Source organism: Arachis ipaensis, chromosome B9 (assembly GCF_059453495.1).
Source record: "Arachis ipaensis isolate K30076 ecotype BB chromosome B9, ASM5945349v1, whole genome shotgun sequence".
In the NCBI taxonomy this organism is placed as follows: domain Eukaryota; kingdom Viridiplantae; phylum Streptophyta; class Magnoliopsida; order Fabales; family Fabaceae; genus Arachis; species Arachis ipaensis.
Window position 1 is genome coordinate 107,271,468 of NC_142444.1, and position 24,742 is coordinate 107,296,209.

General features: G+C 35.2%; 1 pseudogene; it reads left to right on the plus strand.

Annotated features, from left to right (window-relative positions):
• Positions 1 to 327: 327 nt before the first annotated feature.
• Positions 328 to 22,058, plus strand: LOC107619798 (uncharacterized; annotated as a pseudogene).
• Positions 22,059 to 24,742: the final 2,684 nt, after the last annotated feature.

Consider the following 24,742-nt stretch of genomic DNA (forward strand, 5'->3'; position numbering starts at 1 on the left):
AATACCCGAGCTATCAGAGTGGCGCAGCAGGAAGCGTGACATTTTGATAGTTAGGGTGTTACAGTTATTACATGGAAGCTTTGGAAACTCAGGGTAGAATCTTTGGGTTCTATTTTTTTATAATTTTTACCCTTTTCCATAATCTATTTTTTGTTTTGTTTTGTTAAGTGTAAAGGTTTTATACTTTAAATTCTATTGACTTTGTAGGATATGGATGCATCAAAGAACAACTATAAAAAGTCAAATATTGAAGGAAACAATTTGGAAAATAATTAGAGTCAAATAAAAAGGGAAAACATAAGAAGGGAAAGAGAAGGCATGAAATTAATGGGGAAGCTACAAGAAACTGGGAAGAAGAGGGCTTCACAAGTAGAAAAAAGAAGAGAAAGAGATTGGAACAAACTTATTGAGGATAATGATCTTGAGAGTGCTGTCTCAAGTATAGATTTAAGAGTTCCTAAAAAGAGTCGTGTGAGATTTGTTGAAGAGAAAAATTATGCTGATGAAGTGCTGCCTTTTATGGAGCAACTATTGAATGATAAGGATTTGTGTCAAACTCCTAGTATTTCTAATAGTATAAATTCTGAGCAAGATGAAGAATTAGGTGATATTATTATATTTTCATATTTCTTTTCACTGAATAATTGCATTTCTTTTGTTAGGTCATCCAAAGACAAAGAAGGTTAGAGGACCTACATTGTTGAAAAAAATTTGGAACATGCCTCATGAAAAGACAATTGATGTGCAATTTAATAACTTCAACCAAGCTATAAGAAAAGAAAGCAGAAAACTTGCTAGTTTTCTTGGTATTCTAGCTAGAACTCCTTCAATAATGCCTTTAAACATAGATGACTGGAGATGTTATGATAAAGAGGAGAAAAATAAGTTGCTGAAAATTGTGAGGGTAAGAATTTTATTATTCTTAATGGATTCTAATTTAATTTTATTTGATTCATTAAGAAATTGCTTTAATGTTTTGTAGAAGAAGTTTTCTATCCCAATACGTGGTGTGGAATTTGTAAAAAGATCAATTGGGAAGAAATGGAAAGATTATAAATATGACTTAAAGGGTATGTGTTTGGGACAATACAAAACTAAAAATGTTTTATTGAAGAATAGACCGGAACGAATCCCAAGAGATCAATGGATTGGTCTTGTCTCATATTAGTTCTCGATAAAGCAAAGGTACTTTGAAAGCCTTAACTAACATGTAAATATAAGATAAATATTATTACTGAATCTGATAAGGATTGTCTTTATTTGTTTTATTAGCATTTTCTTATTTTTTATTTCTAATTCTGCCATAACTGCAGCAAATTACTTAGGCCAAAGTAGATTTTATTGAACTGTATAGAACTTACTATTTTACTGAAACTGTATAGATATAGAAAATAGGAAAATAGAGAAATAATGGCATGTGTGGGTAGTAGTGTATTTTACTAATCCATAATGTATTATGATAGAAACGTACCCAAGCAAATAGGATTAATAGGGCAAAGCAAAAAATGCCTCACACGGGAGGATCCAAAAGCATTGCAACATTGATGAATGAACAGGTACTTATGCGTAATTTTTATTTCAGATATTTTATAAAACAATGCACTGTTTTTTTTTTCTGGAACCATTAGCAACACAGCACAGTATATATAATATGAGAACATTGAAAATTTGTCCTTTTTTGAACCATTAGCAAAGCAGCACAGTATATATAATCTTTTGACTTTGTCCTTTTGTTAGGCCATGGATGGAATCGAACCTTCACGAGAGATTTTTCTCAAAATTCATAAAAGGCGTAAGGATGGTAGACCATTGGAAGAGGAGTCTGCAAAAGTAGTGGTAAAATTTATGAATTTGTATCTTCTTTTTGTTGTGATTGAAAAGTATAAAGGAACTAAATCATGCATTTAGTTGTAAAATAGGAACATACATGTATCCTCCTTTTTAGCTTCACTCAATTGTGACATTTAGTTCTTTCTATATAGGAACTAATTGAAGAGAAGTTGAACAATGGCGAGCTATCTAATGAATAATCTAATAATGGTGTTGCTTGGGAAGGAGATGTTTATTCTCAAGTATTGGGAAGTAATAGAAGTGGTTACGTACGTGGTTTAGGACTTGGTCCAACACCTTCTTTATTGTGGGGTAATAAATCATCTTATGGTAAATTTGCTTCAGATGCTTTTGCTAGTAAGGTTGCTCAAAAATTACAACAAAAAATAAAGGTGCTAAAGGAGAAACATGAAGAAATGAAGTTAATGAAAGAAAATCAAAATAAAATGTTGGCTGAATTATCTTTTATGAGATAAATTTTGTGTAAGTTTGTTTCAACAGGTTCATCTATGACTCAAGATTTCAATGAAAATTCTTTTATGCAGGTAATTTTTAAAATTTAAAATTTTTTCTTGTGAACTATTTTTTTTATTTGACATTACTGCATTTATTAGCTTCCTGATGCTAATAGTGGTCATGAGTTAGCACCATCCAACACCTGAAATCAGGTTTGATGCTAATAGTTATTTTCTTGAAAGATTATATCTTTATCTATTATTGTTTGAATCCAGTACTAATTAACTAATATCGTACATAATATTATACCAACTGCTCATTAAGATTACTTTTCTTTTTATATTTTGCTTTCCTTTAATGTATGTTTATAAATCATTATACAAGACTTCTCCATCCATCAAATTCTTTTGCTACGTGTATATGTATAAATTTCAAACATGCCTATGCAGGGAGTGCTGTTTGATTTGAATTTGAAGTAGCATGTATTGAGAATATAAATTAATTATTAATAGCACGCTCTAGCTAGTGCATTGTGCATATAGATAAAGAAGTCCAAAGTTATCGAAAATTTTGCCTGGCTCTTGTTAGAGTAACTTTCTATTTTATTTTTGTGATAATATTTCAACACGTGGTTTGTAGACATGCCTTGTTTCCTGGGTTGTCGTTTTCTGTTCTCCCATTCAGATGAGGCACCTGAATCTATGCACTTATAATAAATAGATATAATGGAATCTGTTCTCACATAATGCACCTGTTTCTTACTCAAGCTTTTCTCACCCTGCATTGGAACATTAACTTAAATTTCAATTTGTTATGCAAATGGTGTTATAGTAATTGGCATCACTGCAACTGCTGTGAGACTCATAGTTTGTGGCTTTGCTGCAGCATTGGCCTAGAAGAATTGAGCATATTTTGACCTTTTTTTTTATTTTCTGCAAAATGTATTTAAAGTCAATGAAATGACAAACAAACTTTTATTATGTATTGACAAATACCACTTTTAGCATTCTAGTTTGTCAAAAGGAGTATTTTAATAGAAAGCTTATTTCAAATTTTTCTGGTCAAATTTCAAATGCAAATTATCATCATCATCATCATCATCATCATCATCATCATCATCATCATCATCATCATAGAAAAAATATAGGTTGTTAGTTCTAATTAATAAAGTGAGTATAATTAAAAAAACTTTAAAATTTTAGCGGTAATAGTAATGGCAGCTAAAAGTGAATAATAGTATAATTTTAGAATTTTTTTAGTGGCCATATAAATTGCCGGTAAAATAGATTTTAGCGGAAATAGTAATGGCAACTAAAAGTGAACAATGTTTCCATCTTAGAATTACTTTTAGTGGCAATATAAATTGCCAAGAAAATTGCCCCTAAAAGTTATATACTTTTTGCGGCCATTAAAATGGTCTTTACCGGCAAATGTTATAATGGCCACTAAAACTTTTTAGCGGCGAAGCATAAGACGGCTAATGTCTAATTGCCGGTAAATGTATTAGCGGCTATTTTTATTGCCGCTAAAAGTAAAATAAATGGCCGCTAAAAGTGATTTTTGTAGTGATACCCCAATGTTTCCCTAGCGGGATTCTATATTTATATAACATATCTGTATATTTATTGTAGGATTTTGTGCTTTTATTTCTTTTATTTTTTTAGCACCTATATATATATCCTTGTATATTTTACCTTTTGACACACACTCAATAATACACTCTTCAGATTATTCTCTTATTTCTAACATGGTATCAAAGCATAGGTTATTTTTTGTTCTATGAAACTTCGTTTCTAGCCCTTTGTTTTTCTCTTCTGACAGTGTTCTTTGCCCTCGTTTTTCGATCCATTTCTGATGCTTTGGTTCATCACTATTATTACCACCATGTTCGTCTTATCGTTACGATTCCAACACATCCAGAATCGTTGTCGGATTCTACCGGACGCACCGCCACACACCACCTAAAGTCCTCTGTCCATTTGAGGTTCTCGATGGATCAACGTCCAGGATCAACAGCTCCGCATTGCGCCACTCTTTATTACTCTCTTAGTTTGTTTCTAACAATATATAAATAAAATAGTCTATAATATCTTTGTTTATGATGAATATGGTGGTTGTACAATTTTAGTAATACTTAAAAAGTATTATAAAATTTAAAGTTATAATTTTTTTTTTCATTTTGATAACACCTCTTATATTTATTTTCAAAATAATTTTTAAATATTTTTAAAATTGTATAAATACCTTAGCCAACTAAACTATAGACACCATAAAATTGAATAGATACCAACTCATGATTATAGTTTTGATATTATTAAACTTCATAAAAGCTCTTTAATTTCTTCTTGATTCATTTTCTCCATATTATTAAAATCATGCATAAATAAAAAAAAAACTATTACCAAGTTCTTTTTTTAATTAAAACGAGTTCTTGTTTAATTTTTCTGATTAAAATGCTCTATGTTCTGATTCATCATTGAACAAATAATATTTTGTTGTTTCTAACCATTAATATTTTCAAATAAATATTCTTGTAACATATCATAATATTAACCAAATATTTTTTTTTTTAAACTGATCAGAGATAAGAGATTGAAATATATAACGGCGTAGACAATTATTCTTATCTTGTGTATTATATGATTTTATCTGATATATAGTTAGTCAATTAAATTTGACTTTTCTAGTGGGGTAAGAATTAGTTGTCATTTTTTATGTAATATTACCTTGTTCTAATAAACATATTTGATTTGAATGTTCTATAACGATATCTCTCAAAGTGTCAAGTTTTACCATCTTATTTATGTTATTAGAAGAAAAGGTAACACAAGCTTCAATTGCTTACTTGATACTTTATTGTACACCACACATTAGGGTAAAAGTTTATACTAAATTCTGATCATGTATTATATCATGCATTTAAGGTGTTTCAAGAAATTAAAAGTTTTTATTGTAAAATAATTATATATTGACACGCAAACCACACTTCAAGTAGCTTATTGAAAAATTTTCACTTGCATTCTGGTATAGGACATATGTCGGAAGATAAATCTGCACAGTAACATCGTCGAGGACTAGAGCGGTTACAAATACAAATTTTGCAAGATTCATAACAAGATTCACCTCCGTCTAGACACTGGTAGTAACCAAAGAAATAATCCTGATGGTGAAAGCATTTTTTACAGCAATCTTTATCGGACGGTGATCTAACAAAGTAGTCGTGACTACTTGCATCATCATTGTTAAACATTTTCTTTGTGGTTGTCAATCCTTGTTCTTTGAACTGGGGATCAGATGCAATCGCTGTGCTTGAAAATCCAACGTGGAAAAGCAAGACAACTACCTTAATCAACATCTTGCTTGTATTGTATGTGTTGCATATATGTGTACGTTAGTTTCAGAGCATCTTTATTATCTGCCACTTCAATTTATAATATCTTCTCTTGTGGTTTTGTTTGTGTGAAGAGGTAAGCAATTAGAGAATTCTACTATTTGTTTATCACTGGTTGATGTGAATAATTATATAAAGGTAAATTCTAAAAGTTAAGTAACATATTTTATTAGGATTATGCTAAGTAATCAATGATTTTTTTAAAAGCAATAAAATAAAAACACACTACACTTTCAAATTATCCACCTAAAACTTAAACTTAATATTAGAATAACCATTTGCACATCTAATAAAATAAACATCTGATATATCTATTGTTCACATTGTTCACCGTACCAATGTTATTCGTTACCTATACTTTTCTATTTTATTATTATTGGATGAAATAGGCTGACTTATCATCATGGTTAAATTCTTAATTCAATCTTAATTTTGTTAACTTAATTAATTAACTGTGATATAATTTTTTTTACAAATTATAAAATCAGTAGAAATGTTCTATTTTATAACTTTTTTTTTCAAATCACACTCTATTAATTACGTTCAATCACAAAATAAAAAAATCTTAAAAGAAAAAGACAAATACAAAAAATCAAAGAAACATAAAATTTAAAATTTCTAAAACACCTTTTTAATAATTTTCTCTTACTTTCTTTATTCATTCAAAAATCTTCTTCATTCCTCTTAACAATGAAATTAGATTCGTCAAAAGCATTTCAAAACAATAAGATTTTTTAAATACTTCGCTTTTAAAGTAATGAAAAGTTGAAAACCGAAAGAATTTTAATTCGAAATTCTTTCAGAATAACCACTATTGCTAAACATAGCCATGAAGGCATGTTTACGATGTCGACAAATTAAAATGCACTGAAAGATACGTATGTGCAACAAGAAGATAAAACAAATACTGAAATGCGAACAGAATGTAGTTACTATGAATTAATGCATGTGTATGTCATGTGAAATAACTTTTTAATTGATCTATAAAAATAATTGATAATAAATAGATATAATTAGTTAATAAGAACAAGAAAAAAGACTTTTGAGAAAAAAAAATTAAGAAAACAAAAGAGAGAAACATTTGAGAATTTTAAATTTTTAATGCCTTTTGATTTTTTTTATTTATTCTTTCTGTTCTTTGAATTTTTTTATTGTGTAATTGAAATTGATTAATAAATATATAATTTGAAAAAAATAAAAAATTACAAAATTAAACTTTTTAATAATTTTTATAATTTGCAAAAAATTATATCATGATTAACTAATTAGATTAACAAAATTTAGGTTAGATAAAAATTAAATTTAACTATAATAAAATAATTTATTTTATTTTATTTAATAATAATAAAACATGTTATAAAGAATAATTTATCCTTTAATTTACGAAAGATTGGGTAAAATTTACCATATATTAATATATTAGCTAGTTTCGAGTTTTATTATTGTATACTTTCATGCGTACTTTTACTAGGAGTACTTGAATAATTAAATGTTTACAAAAGTGATAATAAACTATTCAGTAAAATTTCACTCTGATCCCTGTCCATCTCATGAAACGGCCATCTACTCTTTTATGTATTGAAATAAAATGTCAATCTAGTCCATGATCATCATCTCCATTAGAGAACTAGACCCGTTTATCAAGTTCATTGTGATGATTTGTTAAACAGAACTATTTGAGTGAGACAAATAGTTTCCTTCTCGTGAAATGGTAAAATATGCGATAATTTTATAATTGATATACGTGAAAAATAATATTGCAAAATTAATTAAGAAAAATAGCGCATTCATCAGGATGAGCACATAAAATTTTAAAAGATACTATTAATTCACAATAATGTATACATCAAGTGAGAGATTATTTAAAAATTCAAATCTCTTAGGTGGTTAACAAGAGGTGTAATCAAGTACAATTAACTAACTAGTAATTTTTAAAATTTTTTTAAGCAACGTCAATTCAAATTACCACATTCCAAACCTAAAAAAAATCTAAGATCCAAAAAAAATCTAAAACCAAATAATAACAAAGATTTAAAATTATTTTAAAAATTTATTTTAAAATTTTTAAATCATTTTAAAAATTCATTCTAAATCCTAACAAAAATGAGATATTCAAAATTTTTTTTAAATTTTTTTTGAAAAAAACGTTAATTCAAATTATCATGAGAAACATCCAAAAACCTAACAAAAAAAAATCAAAATTTTAGAAAAGAAATATCTAAACCCAAATAATAATAAACATCTAAAATCATTGTAAAATTATTTTAAAAATTTATTTTAAATATTCCAAATACCATTTAAAAAATTCTAAAATTATTTTAAAAATTTCAAAATAAAAGACATCCAAAACGTAATAAGAAAAAAATCCAAAACCTAAAAACAAATGAGATATCTAAAATCATTTTAAAAATTTGACACTAACAAAATGAAACATAAAAAAAAAATTAGAAAAAGAGCATAAAAAAACTAAGCAAGAAGCTTCTATAAAGATTAAGAAAGTCCTCCAAAATCTAAAAAGAAGAAAATAAGGGAAAAAATCGGAAACATAGAAAAAAAAACATCCAAGAAGAAGAATCTTGCGCGAGGAGATAGAGGGAGAGGCCGCGATGTTCTTGTGCAAGGAGATGGAATGGTTGATCGCACTGTTGCGTTCTGCATCGTCATTGCGATAGTCGAACTCCCACAAGCAGTGCCATGACAATGCGAGACGATGTGAGCGAGAGTGGTTCGACTTGGCGACGCACGTGCTGGACGTCAAGAAGTGCACAGATCGCAACTCTGCGAGAAGAGCTTGAACGTCGATAAGTGATGCGGCTGGAGAGGGTCCCGTCGCAAACGATAGCGCGATGCAATATGGAGCATGCAAATCACTACATGGGGAGAGGAGAAGCAATGCCACATCAGGAGAGGAGAGGAATGACACTACATTATTTTTTATAAAATGAAGTTTTTTGAATGCAAATTTAAATTTTAAATCAAATTTTTTGAAATTTTTAAAAAGTTATTCAAATTGGTTGCACTACTAATTAATTTTCTAAACTTTCTCTTTAAGTAATAAAGAAAGCAATTTAAGATTATTTATTCGTATAGAACTTATTAAGAATAAAATCAATTACTTTGTTTGAATCTTCAACGTTTTGGTTCTCTCTATATTAAAGTTGCCTTGCATGCTTTACATATGATAGAATTATTATTCAGCTAAATAAGATTCAACAGGATTTGGTTAAAGATTAACGAATTACCATTACAAAAAAAAAAAAACGTATCTTTTAACGCTAAAAAACAACGATTATACTTTTTACTGATATTTTTCGACAGCTTGCTGTCTATATTGTTAAAAGAAGATAACTAAAAATAAAATATTAAAATCAACATTCAAGTCGTCGATTTTTTTGATGATGCATTAACCCTTATTCTATTATCGTCACATTGTCGACGAACCATGGGTGGAAATGACTTTTATTTTAAAATTAACGAACATGACTGAAAGAAGACTTTACGTTGATATAGAATTTCTGAATAAAGTTGAATCACTTCGTTACAAGTATAGTCTATACCAACAACCAATCCTACATCAAAGTTTAATTTTGCTTGTCACAAGTGCAAACCAATAAAAATATCGAGAGTATTAGATCTCGGGTCGTCTCTCGAAGAAATTGCAATGAGGTATGCGTTTTATTGGTTATGAGGTCCAAGGGGTTTGTAAATAAGAAGACTATAATCTAAATGACATGAAAATAAAGAAAACAACTAAGGATAGCAAATACTAAAAAGAGGCATCCATGGCAAGAATTGAGAATCAAGGCTTTCTATCCTAGTCATTAATCATCATACAATAGTTAACAAGAGCTAATCCTATTTCGTCATCTCCAACATCGGAAGAAGGTATAATGTTATCTTTATATTGAGAGAAAGTCAAATAGGACTAGTTAATCCCAATCAATAAGTGATATTAATAGACACAAGACTAACTAATAACTCTAGATCACCAATCTAAATTGGGTTTTAATGACTCAAGACTACTCAATTTCTCTTTCCAAGCCAATAATGCTTAAAAACTACTCTAAAATCTAACCAAGCATTTTATCAAACACTTGAAAGGCATAAAATGAAAGCATAGTAAAATTGCAAGGAATAGTAAATTCTACCACTACCTAATGCAAGAAATCAATAACAATAAAAATTGCATTAATAGAAATTGAAATTAACAAGTGGGTTCATAAACTAAAAATGACATAAATGAGAAGTTAATAAAACAAACTAAGAGAATAAAGATGTAGGAACAAGAAATTGTAAAGAAAACTAAATGAAAACAAGAATTGAAACCTAAATCTAAGAGAGTTTGACCTAATTCTACCTTAATTCTAGAGAGAAAAAGGAGCTTCTCTCTCTAGAAAACTACCTAAAGCATGATCCTAAGCATCTAATTGCTCCCCCTTTGTTCCCTCTTGAATTCTGCATCAAATAGCTTCAGAAATGAGTTGGATTTGGGCCTATAAGGCTCAGAAAACACCCCAGCGTGTTGCCTTTAATGAGGTCACGTGACCAACGTCACGCGTGTGCGTTGTCAACTCGTGCGCGTCGCCTTGCAAATTCCCAACTCACGCGTATGCGTGGGTGACGCATGCGCGCGTGGCCTTGGATCCTCCAAATGCTCATTTCTTCCTTAATTCTCTACTTTGCATGCTTTTCTCTTCACTTCTTCCATCCAATCCTTATCTTATAAGCCTGAAATTACTCAACAAACATAGATTAAAGTGAATTAAAATTAGCAATTTAAAGGTCTAAAAAGCATGTTTTCACTCTGGTGCATGAAAATTACATCACACTATGTAATTCCGCACAACTAACCAGCAAGTGCACTGGGTCGTCCAAGTAATACCTTACGTGAGTAAGGGCCGAATCCCACGGAGATTGTTGGCTTGAAGCAATCTATGGTTACCTTGTAACTCTAAGTCAGGAAAATAATTCACTTATCAAATTGAATTACGAGGAATAAAAGAGCATGAAATAAATACTTGTTATGCAGTAAATGAGAATATGTTGGAGTTTTGGAGATGCTTTGTCTTTTGAATCTCTGCTTTCTCCCTAATTTCTTCTTCACGTACGCACGTCCCTCCTATGGCAAGCTGTGTGTTGGGGATTACCGTTGTCAATGGCTACCATCTTTCCTCTCAGTGAAAATGGTCTAGGTGCACTGTCACCGCACGGCTAATCATCTGTAGGTTCTCGATCATAACGGAATAGGATTTACTATCCTTTTGCGTCTGTCACTACGCCCAGCACTCGTGAGTTTGAAGCTCGTCACAGTCATCCAATCCCAGAATCCTACTCGGAATACCACAGACAAGGTTTAGACTTTCCGGATTCTCAAGGATGCTGCCAATGGATTCTAGCTTATACCACGGAGATTCTGATTATGGAATCTAAGAGATACTCATTCAATATGATATAAAACGGAGGTGGTTGTCAAACACACGTTCATGGATTGAGGAAGGTGATGAGTGTCACGGATCATCACCTTCTCTATAATTAAGCACGAATGAATATCTTAGATAGGAACACGCATGTTTGAATGGAAAATAGAAATAGTTGCATTAATTCATCAAAACACAGCAGAGATCCTCACCCCCAACAATGGAGTTTAGAGACTCATGCCGTCAAAGATTACAAAGTTCAGATCTAAAATGTCATGAGATACAAAATAAATCTCTAAAAGTTGTTTAAATACTAAACTAGTAACCTAGGTTTACAGAAAATGAGTAAACTATGATAGATAGTGCAGAAATCCACTTCTGGGGCCCACTTGGTGTGTGTTGGGGCTGAGACTAAAGCTTCTCACGTGCCTGGGCTGTTTTGGGCGTTCAACGCCAGGCTGTAACCTATTTCTGGCGTTGAACTCCAACTTGTAACGTGTTTCTGGCGCTGGACGCCAGACTGCAACATGGAACTGGCGTTGAACGCTAGTTTACGTCATCTATCCTTGAACAAAGTATGGACTATTATATATTTTTGGAAAGCCCTGGATGTCTACTTTCCAACGCAATTGGAAGCGCGTCAATTGGACTCCTATAGCTCCAGAAATTCCATTCCGAGTGCAGAGAGGTCAGGATCCAACAGCATCAGCAGTCCTATTTCAGCCTGAATCAGATTTTTGCTCAGCTCCCTCAACTTCAGCCAGAAAATACCTGAAATTACAGAAAAACACACAAACTCATAGTAAAGTCCAGAAATATGAATTTTGCCTAGAAACTAATGAAAATAAACTAAGAACTAACTAAAACATACTAAAAACTATATGAAATTAACCCCAAAAAGCGTATAAAATATCCGCTCATCACAACACCAAACTTAAACTATTGCTTGTCCCCAAGCAACTAGACAAATAAAATAGAATACAAATAAGTCAAGAAGCAATAATATCTCAGAGTTTTTGAGTGAAGCTCAGATTCTAATTAAATGAGCGGGACTAGTAGCTTTTTGCTTCCGAACAGTTTTGGCATCTCACTTTATCCATTGAAGCTCAGAATGATTGGCATCTATAGGAACTTAGAATTCAGATAGTGTTATTGATTCTCCTAGTTTAGTATGTTGATTCTTGAACACAGCTACTTTTATGAGTCTTGGCCGTGGCCCTAAGCACTTTGTTTTCCAGTATTACCACCGGATACATAATTGCCACAGACACATAATTGGGTGAATCTTTTCAGATTATGACTCAGCTTTGCTAAAGTCCCTAATTAGAGGTGTCCAGGGTTCTTAAGCACACTCTTCTTTTTGCTTTGGACCTTGACTTTAACCGCTCAGTCTCAAGTTTTCACTTGACACCTTCACGCCACAAGCACATGGTTAGGGACAGCTTGGTTTAGCCGCTTAGACCAGGATTTGATTCCCTTAGGCCCTCCTATCCACTGATGCTCAAAGCCTTGGATCCTTTTTATTACCCTTGCCTTTTGGTTTTAAGGGCTATTGGCTTTTTCTGCTTGCCCCTTTTTTTTTGCAAGCTTTGTATTCACTGCTTTTTCTTGCTTCAAGAATCATTTTTATGATTTTTCAGATTATCAATAACATGTCTCATGTTCATTATTCTTTCAAGAGCCAACATATTTAACATTCAAGAACATCAAATTCCAAAGACATATGCTCTGTTCAGGCATTCATTCAGAAGGCAGAAAGCATTGCCACCACATGTAATTAATTAGAATTTCTTGTATTAAAAACTCGAAAAATATTGCCTCCTTATCCTAAAGAAAATCTTCTATTTTATTCATGTTTAAGTTACGCCCTTGCTCTTCTTGTTCCCTGAGCAGTTTGCAGAGCATACTGTTTTGATTTTGCTGTTCTTCCTTTATTTGGTCCATAGATTCCTGCAACTTGGTAACAGATGCTTCAAGCTGTTCCCAATATTCAAATTGAGGGACTTCTTGGGAGGAATTCTTGCGCCCTCCTCTTGGTGGGGTCATCCTGCAATTATTGTTTTTCCATTGTGATTTTAGTGATTGGTTGCTCCACTGAGATATACTCTGTTATTCCCATCTTTACTCCAGCATCTTTGCAGAGCATAGATATTAAGCTTGGATAAGCCAACCTGGCATCCTTGGAGTTCTTGTTAGCAAGTATGTAAAATTCAGATGGGATCAGTTGATGAACTTCTACTTCTTTTCCCAACATAATGCAATGGATCATCACTGCTCTTTTAACAGTGACTTCAGAATGGTTGCTTGTGGGCAATATAGAACGCCCAATGAAGTCCAGCCAACCTCTGGCGACTGGTTTGAGATCTTCTCTCTTGAGTTGATTTGGGACACCCTTGCTGCTGGTGGTCCACCTGGCTCTAGGGATGCATATATCCTCTAGAATCTTATCCAGGCTCTTGTTTGTTCTCATCATTCTCCTATTGAAGGAGTCTGGGTCATCTTTCAGCTGAGGTAGCTTAAAGATCTCCCTGATTTTGTCAGGGTGGATGTGAACAATCTTTCCTCTGACCAAAGTTCGATAGTCATAGAGGGCAGTTCTAGATATTCTCTGCCTGTCTGTTTGCCACAGATTAGCGTAGAATTCCTGAACTATATTCCTTCCCACTTTCGTTTCAGGATTAGCTAGGACTTCCCAGTTCCTGTTTAGAATCTGCTCTTGGATCTCCGGATATTCATCTTTTTTCAGATCGAACTTGACTTCTGGGATCACTGATCTTAGACCCATTATTTTGTAGTAATGGTCTGAATGTTCTTTGGTTAAGAACCTCCCTTGATTCCAAAGTGGTTTTGGAATGCTTTCTTTCTTGCCTCTTGGAGTGGGTTGTTTTCCTTTAGGAGCCATGATCTTAGTGGGTATGGTTTAGTGATCACAGATAAACACACCAAACTTAGAGGTTTGCTTGTCCTCAAGCAAAAGAAAAGAAAGGAGATGGGTAGAAGGAGAGCTTGTGTCGAATGGTGGATGAGAGGGGAGGGGGCCGAATGTGGTTTTAAAAAGAGAGGGGGTAGGATTTTCGAAAATATTAAAAAGATAAGATAGAAGATATGATTTAAAAAAAATATGATATAAAAAGATGTGATTTAAAATTGAAAAGATATGAAAGATATTTGAAAAAGATAAATTTGGATTTTGAAAAGGATAATGTGGAGATTTGAAAAAGATATTGATGAGTTGAAAAGATTTTAGAAGGAAAAGAGATAGATTTGTTTTGGAAAATTTGAAAAAGAGTTAGATTGGATTGAAAAAGTATTTGTGTTTATGGATTAAGATACATTTGATATTTTTAAAGTAGGGTTTTAGAAATTAGGGTTCTTAGAAATCAGGGTTTGTAACATGTTTATGCAAGAAATCATGAATTGAAACATGAAAATTAAAATTAAAATAAAAAATATGAAGTAAAAACGAATTTACCTCCTCCCCACCATCCTAGCGTTAAACGCCCAAACGCTGCATGTTTTGGGCGTTTAACGCCCAATTGCTGCTTCTCCTGGGCGTTCAACGCCCAGCTGCTGCTTCTTTCTGGCGTTGAACGCCAGGAACTCCTTTGTCACTGGGCGTTTTTCTGAACGCCCAGGACGCTGTAAATCTGGCGTTAAACGCCCATATAGCTATCCTTACTGGCGTTCAACGCCCAGTGGATGCTTCTTTTGGGTGTTGAACGCCCAATTGTGCCTCTTACTGGCGTTTTCTTGCCAGTGAGCTCTTTTTCTCTGTTTTGTGTGCTGAATCCTTCTGTAACCCTGTAAACTTATGCAATTGACTCTTTACCTTAGTATCAATGAACTTTATATAAACAAATAAAATCAAGAATAGGGCAAAATGCTAGAGGAAGTGATGCCAATGGCTGGGTTGCCTCCCAGCAAGCGCTTCTTTATTGTCTTTAGCTGGACCTTGCTGAGCTTTTTAATCTAGCCTCAGCCATGAGCATTCTTGCTCAACATTACCTTCAAGATAATGCTTGATTCTCTGTCCATTAACAATGAACTTCCTATCAGAGTCAATGTCTTGAAGCTCCACATAACCATATGGTGATACACTTGTAAGCACATATGGTCCCCTCCACCGGGACTTCAGTTTCCCGGGGAATAGCTTGAGCCTAGAGTTAAACAACAGAACCTTTTGTCCTAGTTCAAAGATTCTAGAAGATAGCTTTCTGTCATGCCATCTTTTTTATTTCTCTTTATAAAGCTTGGCATTTTCGAAAGCAGTGAATCTGAATTCCTCTAGCTCATTCAGCTGGAGCAATCTTTTTTCTCCAGCTAGTTTGGCATTAAAGTTTAGGAATCTGGTTGCCCAGTAGGCCTTATGTTCCAGTTCCACGGGCAGGTGACAAGCCTTACCATACACAAGTTGGTACGGAGAGGTCCCTATAGGAGTCTTGAATGCTGTTCTGTAAGCCCACAGAGCATCATCCAAGCTTTGTGCCCAATCCTTTCTACGGGTACTTACAGTCCGTTCCAGGATTCTTTTTAGTTCTCTGTTAGAAACTTCAGCTTGCCCATTTGTCTATGGATGATATGGAGTCGCCACCTTGTGGCGAATCCCATACCGGACCATGGCGGAGTAAAGCTATTTATTGCAGAAGTGAGTGCCCCCATCACTGATTAGTACCCTAGGAACACCAAATCTGCTAAATATATGTTTCTGGAGAAACTTCAGTACTGTTTTAGTATCATTGGTGGGTGTGGCAATGGCCTCTACCCATTTTGATACATAGTCAACTGCCACCAGAATATAAGTGTTTGAGTATGATGGTGGGAAAGGCCCCATGAAATCAATTCCCCATACATCAAACAACTCAATCTCCAAGATTCCTTGTTGAGGCATGGCGTAACTATGAGGCAAATTACCAGCTCTCTGGCTACAAACTCTCGGGAATCTCTGTAGAGTGTAGGCCAGTAGAAACCACATTGGAGGACGTTGGTGGCTGTTCGCTCACCTCCGAAATGGCCTCCATATTGTGATCCATGGCAATGCCATAGGATCCTCTGTGCTTCTTTTCTAGGTACACACCTACGGATTATTCCATCTGCATATCTCTTAAAGAGATAGGGTTCATCCCACAAGTAGTACTTTGCATCAGAAATTAATTTTTTCTTTTGTTGCCTGCTGTACGCCTTGGGTATGAAACTTGCAGCTTTATAGTTTGCAATGTCTGCAAACCATGGTGTTTCCTGAATGGCGAACAGATGCTCATCCGGAAAGGTTTCAGAGATTTCAATAGAGGGAGAGGGCGCCCCTTCTACTGGCTCTATTCGGGACAGATGATCAGCTACTTGATTTTCTGTCCCTTTTCTGTCTCTTATTTCTATATCAAACTCTTGCAGAAGCAATACCCATCTTATAAGCCTGGGTTTCGAATCCTGCTTTGTAAGTAGATATTTAAGAGCAGCATGGTCAGTGTACACAATCACTTTTGATCCTACTAAGTATGACCTAAACTTGTCAATGGCATAGACCACTGCAAGCAATTCCTTTTCTGTGGTTGTGTAATTTTTCTGGGCATCATTTAAAACACGGCTAGCATAATAAATGACATGTAGAAGTTTGTCATGCCTTTACCCCAGTACTGCACCAATAGCGTGATCAATGGCATCACACATTAATTCGAATGGCAATGTCCAGTCTGGTGCAGAGATAACTGGTTCTGTGACCAGCTTAGCTTTCAGAGTTTCAAACGCCTGCAGGTACTCTGTATCAAACACAAATGGCGTGTCAGCAGCTAGCAGATTGCTTAGAGGTTTTGCAATTTTTGAAAAATCCTTTATAAACCTCCTGTAGAATCCTGCATGCCCCAGAAAGCTTCTGATTGCCTTAACATTGGCAGGTGGTGGTAATTTTTCAATTACCTCTATTTTAGCTTGATCCATCTCTATTCCCTTGTTTGAAATCTTATGCCCAAGGACAATCCCTTCAGTCACCATAAAGTGACATTTTTCCCAGTTTAAAATCAGGTTGGTCTCTTAGCATCTTTTCAAACCAGTGACAGGTGATCAAGACAGGAGCTGAATGAGTCTCCATATACTGAGAAGTCATCCATGAAGACTTCCAGAAATTTTTCCACCATATCAGAGAAAATAGAGAGCATGCATCTCTGAAAGGTTGCAGGTGCATTACACAGCCCAAATGGCATCCTTCTGTAAGCAAATATTCCAGATGGGCATGTGAATGCTGTTTTCTCTTGATCCTGGGGATCTACTGCAATTTGGTTGTAGCCTGAATAGCCGTCCAAAAAGCAGTAATAATCATGACCTGCTAGTCTCTCTAGCATCTGGTCTATGAATGGTAAAGGAAAATGATCCTTCCTGGTGGCTGTATTGATCCTTCTGTAGTCAATACACATGCGCCACCCTGTAACTGTTCTTGTAGGAACCAGTTCATTTTTTTCATTATGAACCACTGTCATGCCTCCCTTTTTGGGGACGACTTGGACAGGGCTCACCCAGGGGCTATCAGAAATAGGATAAATAATCCCAGCCTCCAGTAATTTGGTGACCTCTTCCTGCACTACTTCCTTCATGGCTGGATTTAGCCGCCTCTGTAGTTGAACCACTGGCTTAGCATTATCCTCCAATAAGATCTTGTGCATGCATCTAGCTGGGCTTATGCCCTTAAGGTCACTTATGGACCACCCAAGAGCTGTCTTGTGTGTCCTTAGCACTTGAATTAGTGCTTCCTCTTCCTGTGTCTGAACGCCAGAACTGTGCTTCCTTTGGGCATTCAACGCTAGTTCCTTGCTTGTTTCTGGCGTTGAACGCCAGTCCTGAGCATGGTTTGGACGTTCAGCACCAGCCTTCCACCCAATTTCTGGCATTTTAGCGCCAGAATCATTTTTCCCCGGGCTCTTACTGTCCTCAGATGGAATTTGGGTAGTTTGCTCATTTCTTGGCTTCCTGCTGCCTTGAGGTGGGGTATTTAATATTTTCCTACTTCTTAATTGAACTGTTTGGCATTCTTCTGTTATTTGTTTTGATAGCTACTGCTTTGTTTGCTTTAATTGTTCTTCCATATTTATATTAGCCATCCTTGTCTCTTGTATTCTCTCCTTGAATCCGGCTAACTGTTTTGTTAGAAAATCCAATTGCTGATTGAATTCAGTAGCTTGTTCAGCAGGAGTTCAGTAGTCACTGTTTTAGCCTCTTCTTTCATGGAAGGGTCACTGCTTAGGTACAGATGCTGATTTCTGGCAACTGTATCAATGATATCTTGAGCTTCTTCAATTGTCTTTCTCATGTGGATAGATCCACCAGCTGAGTAATCTAGAGAAAGATGAGCCCTTTCTGTAAGCCCATAATAGAAGATGTCTAGCTGAACCCACTCTGAAAACATTTCAGAGGGGCATTTTCTTAGCATATCTCTGTATCTCTCCCAGGCATCATAAAGAGATTCATTATCTCCTTGTTTAAAGCCTTGGATGTCCAGCCTTAGCTGTGTCATCCATTTTGGAGGAAAGTATTGATTCAGGAATTTTTCTGTCAGCTGTTTCCATGTCTTTATGCTAGCCTTAGGTTGGTTATTTAACCACCTCTTAGCTTGGTCTTTTACAGCAAATGGGAACAGTAATAATCTGTAGACATCCTGATCTACTTCCTTATCATGTACTATGTCAGCAATTTGTAAAAACTGTGCCAGAAACTCTGTAGGTTCTTCCTGTGGAAGACCAGAATACAGGCAACTTTGCTGCACCATGATAATGAGCTGAGGATTCAACTCAAAGCTACTGACTCCAATGGAGGGTATACTGATACTACTCCCATATGAAGCAGTAGTGGGGTTAGCATATGACCCTATAGTCCTTCTGGACTGTTCATTTCCACTTAGATCCATGATGGAGAAAGGGAGATGATAAAAAAATATTTTTATTTATTTATTTATTTATTTTGAAAATAAAATAAATTAAAATAAAATAAATAAAAATGGTTGAAGATTTTTGAAGTGGTTTAGGAAGTTTTGAAAAAGATATGATTTTTGAAAAAGGTTTTAAATTTTGAAATAAAAATCTGGATTTTAAGAGCAATTTTCGAAAATTTGCTTTAAAATGGAGAGAAAAGATATTTTTTTTGAATTTGATAAGGAGAGAGAAAAACAATAAAATAGCACAAGATTTAAAATTTTTAGATCTAATGCTCCTTGTTTTCGAAAATTTTGGAGGGAAAACACCAAGGAACACCAAACTTAAAAATTTCAAGATCAAGACACAAGGAAAAGTCAAGAACACCTTGAAGACTCACAAGAACAACAAGAACATGAAGATAGAACACCAAACTTAAAATTTTTAGAAAACCAAACTAAAATTTTCGAAAACCAAAGAAAAATCAACAAGAAAACACCAAACTTAAAGTTTGGCACAAGATTTAATAGAAAAATTATTTTTGAAAAAGAAGATTTTGAAAAGAATATACCCAATTACCAAGAACATAGACCAACGCTCTAGCCAATTGGGCAGTAAATGTAACACTTGTTTTGAAGAAGTATTTTTAATAAATAAGAAAAAAAAGAAAATAAGGATTTTAAAAAGAAAATTTCAACCAAAAATGATAATAGAAGACTCTAAACAAAAAAGAAAAAATTTTTCCTAATCTAAGCAACAAAATAAACCGTCAGTTGTCCAAACTCGAACAATCCCCGGCAACGGCGCCAAAAACTTGGTACACGAAAATTACTTCACACTATGTAATTCCGCACAACTAACCAGCAAGGGCACTGGGTCGTCCAAGTAATACCTTACGTGAGTAAGGGTCGAATCCCTCGGAGATTGTTGGCTTGAAGCAATCTATGGTTACCTTGTACCTCTTAGTCAGGAAAATAATTCACTTATCAAATTGAATTACGAGGAATAAAAGAGCATGATATAAATACTTGTTATGCAGTAAATGAGAATATGTTGGAGTTTTGGAGATGCTTTATCTTTTGACTCTCTGCTTTCTCCCTAATTTCTTCTTCACGCACGCACGTCCCTCCTATGGCAAGCTGTTTGTTGGGGATTACCGTTGTCAATGGCTACCATCCTTCCTCTCAGTGAAAATGGTCCAGGTGCGCTGTCACCGCATGGCTAATCATCTATAGGTTCTCGATCATACCGGAATAGGATTTACTATCCTTTTGCGTCTGTCACTACGCCCAGCACTCGTGAGTTTGAAGCTCGTCACAGTCATCCAATTCCAGAATCCTACTCAGAATACCACAGACAAGGTTTAGACTTTCTGGATTCTCAAGGATGCTGCCAATGGATTCTAGCTTATACCACGGAGATTCTGATTAAGGAATCTAAGAGATACTCATTCAATCTGATATGGAATGGAGGTGGTTGTCAAACACACGTTCATGGATTTAGGAAGGTGATGAGTGTCACGGATCATCACCTTCTCTATAATTAAGCGCGAATGATTATCTTAGATAGGAACACGCATTTTTGAATGGAAAACAGAAATAGTTGCATTAATTCATCAAAACACAGCAGAGCTCCTCGCCCCCAACAATGGAGTTTAGAGACTCATTCCGTCAGAGATTACAAAGTTTAGATCTAAAATATCATGAGATATAAAATAAATCTCTAAAAGTTGTTTAAATACTAAACTAGTAACCTAGGTTTACAGAAAATGAGTAAACTATGATAGATAGTGCAGAAATCCACTTCTGGGGCCCACTTGGTGTGTGCTGGGGCTGAGACTAAAGCTTCTCACGTGCCTGGCTGTAACCTGTTTCTGGCGTTGAACTCCAACTTGTAACGTGTTTCTGGCGCTAGACGCCAGACTACAACATGGAACTGGCGTTGAACGCCAGTTTACATCGTCTATCCTTGAGCAAAATATGGACTATTATATATTGCTGGAAAGCCCTAGATGTCTACTTTCCAATGCAATTGAAAGCGCGTCAATTCGACTCTTATAGCTCCAGAAATTCCATTCCGAGTGTAGAGAGGTCAGGATCCAACAACATCAGCAGTCCTTTTTCAGCCTGAATCAGATTTTTGCTCAGCTCCCTCAATTTCAACCAGAAAATACCTGAAATTACAGAAAAACACAAAAACTCATAGTAAAGTCCAGAAATACGAATTTTGCCTAGAAACTAATGAAAATAAACTAAGAACTAACTAAAACATACTAAAAACTATATGAAATTAACCCCAAAAAGCGTATAAAATATCCGCTCATCACACTCTTAAGCACAAATTAGGAAGAATTACAAAAGCATGCTATTTCATTGAATAAATGTGAGATAAGTTGATAAAATCCCCTAAATTCAACACAAGATAAACCACAAAATTGGGGTTTATCAAACCTCCCCACACTTAAACTAAGCATGTCCTCATGCTAAACTCAAGAAAGAGACAAAGGGTATCAACATTCATTTAATGCAAACTATCTATATGCACTCTATCTAAATGCAATCAATCAAAATGAATGCAACTACTTGGTCAAAATAAATCAAATCCCAAGAATACATATATGAACACAAGGGCTAAAGTAATCATAATCAAATCAAATCCAAAATTGAATTGAGTTATTGAAAAGATTTTAACAACTTGCAAGAAAGGAGATGATCATAGGTGAAAACATATAATTAAGCAATCGAACCATTACTGGATGTGTATTCTGTAAGACCCAGAACTTTTGAAAAGTCTTATTATGATCAAAGTTCAAATCATATAGTTATCTACAGTTTTAAATTCAGAAATTATTTTGTTAAGGAGGAAAGGCCGTGGTCAGCCTCGTCGCGTTCGCGTTCGGCCGCCGCTGCTTCCATGTTTCCCAACGGCGCCGCTGCACATGAGCCGGAGGAACTCGTCCCTGCTGAGCATCCGCCGCCACTGCTAGGGTTTGTCACCGACGAGGGTTGGCCGCTGGTGAGGAAAAGACGCTGCCGCATCTTCCAGTCGTCCCTGCCACCGCCGTGCTATTGAGAAAATGGCTGTCCAGCCACACAGAGTAAGAGAGAGAGAACGCACGGGAGCAAAGGAGAGAGAGGGGAGGCCTGCGCCAGCCACCGCCGCTCCTTCTGCCGAAAACCCCACTGCCGTTGCCAGAAAACACTACCGGTAAGGGTTTTAATTGAGGTTTCTGTCTTTTTGGATTGCGAGAAGGTTTTGATTCTGCGTGGTTATTATAGTTGATCCACCGGAGTTTCTGGCTACTACCAGAGCTGTTGCCGGGTCAGTTTGGAATCGCAACTGCTTCATTTTGTTATTTCGGTAAGTAATCATGTTTCGAAAGCCCTGCGTTAGTGTCCTGTACGTGTATTAAAGCCTTTACGATATTAATGTTCCTAGGATTTAGTAACTGAGGTTGCTTGTTGTGATTTAGAGCTGTTTATGCTGCCGCGAAAATGTTGGGGGCTGTGTTTTGAAGCTGCCGTTGATTTTTGTAACACCCTACCATACAAAGTCTTATGCTTAACTCATAAGACAGAAGTGGCAAGGTATTATGACCTGTAAAAATAAAATTTAGTACATATAGTATTGTGAAGAATGTTTATAACTAGGAGCCTTTGAAGAAAAAGGGGTAAAACAAAATCGTAATTCGAAAGCGCAACACTCCGATCGATAAAATAACGTAACGGAAACAGATAAAGGATAGACTAACGCAAAAATATATAAAGAGTGCCAAAAACACAAATATCCAAAACTCAAGATCCAGTTGCGAAGATGACCGGTCCGAGCATAGAAGTATATACAATATATTTATAAAGCGAGAAACCCAAAGGAAACCCATGGGGCGAAAAACAAAACCTATTCTCCAAAACAACCTCTAAGAGGAGTCAAAATAGTATATTTATATACATTATTTAATGGAGATAAAATTATCTAAGTGAAAACATAAAACCAAAGTAAAGTCCCAAGAACTAAGGATCTTCGCTAATCCCAGAGTCTATAGCATGCCTCAGCGAGAAGCCTCAAGTCCTGCATTTGAAAACCACAAAATCCACATGGGTGAGAACCGGAGGTTCTCAGTATGGTAACAGTGCCCACATATCTAACATGTAATGTCCTGGGAAAGCCGAAGGCAATCCTAGAACTTTCACCAGATAATTCAAAGCTTATAAACAGACTAAACCATAAATGGCAACTAACTAAAGATCTTCAGTTTAACTAATACTTCCGTTTCCAATTCTTGTAGACCTCGCAACCGCCAACAGTAATATAATATGGCAAACACAATTATATCAGACAAGGAGATATACAAATAGGAAACAGGTACGTCATTTAGACAATTAGCAAGTAATATGCAGTCAAATAGACAATTCCAAATAATTCACATAATATGCATATGATGCATGCCTATCTAATGGCTGATGATATCATCTGTCGGTTATATAGCCAACCCGACAAGTCCTGGTAGCTAACCATTGGACTGTCCTTCTGTCGTGCATCCCCAACTCGAGTTATTCACAACATAAGTCATAATTCATATCCAACACCCTCACTAGTGTATATTCACGAGGGCAAGCTCATCCGGAACTTTCACAGTGTCCGACCACACTTACGACATAGGGTCAGCAGAGTATCGAGTCTCGACCTGGAACACATGGTGGCTAGCCATTGCTTTCTCCCAAGAAAACTCGTATCTTAGATAGTGGAAGTGCAACATTCACATTTTATTAAATATGCATATATACAATCATACTCAGCCATAATTCAATAATAGCTCAGCCGTAACACGGCAATATCTCAGCCATTCGGCTCATAATACATTAACATGCCATATGTTCTTCCTCATCCCAATTTCCCACAACACCATTACCAATCAACCATCATTACATATAATCAATATCATCCCCACCATCAACATGGTTTTCCTCACAATTCAACATCAACCAATCATCAAACATATATCAAACATTCATACCTCTCATGCATCATACCATCAAAATACCAATATTTATAATCACATATATGACCACACCATATATCTAAACCATTCAACAACATCAATAATTCAATTCCTATCATAGGGCCTCTAGTCTAAGTTTTCACACCACATTACATTTTAGATACAGGAAACCGATAGCTGCTTTTTCGCTTAACCCGGAACACCTCCAAATCACTTTTTCACAAGCTCACCAAGATTCAACACCTCCAAGAACAGATTTTTAGCACACCAAATCCCTTTTCCAAGCTTTCCAAAATCTCAATCAAGTTTTAATATTCACATACACACTACCTAAGCCACAATTATCACATCCAAACACAACAACTCAATACCCAACATCATAAATCAACAAATTCCACTAGGGTTGAGAATCTTAGCACACCCAAGGGTCAAGAAGACAAGGTTACTCTTCTCCTTCAAGCTAGTTGGTCTTATAATATCAGAGAGTCCAAAATCTCAACACTTTTTTCCCAAAAATTCGAATTTAAGGTTGAGAAAACTGGACCAAATTCGTGGCTTACCTCAAGAATAAAGTGGTGGGTTTTGTAGAGCTTGTCACGGTGAACACATGCCTGAAACGGTGCGGTAATCGGAGCTCTGGATCAGAAGTTATAGTGGTTTGAAGATCAAACAAGGGTAGAAACTTGGGAGAGTATTCTTCCCCTTTCTCCTTCCATTTCCAACGTGTTCTTAGTGTTAGTGAGGAGAGAGAGAGTGC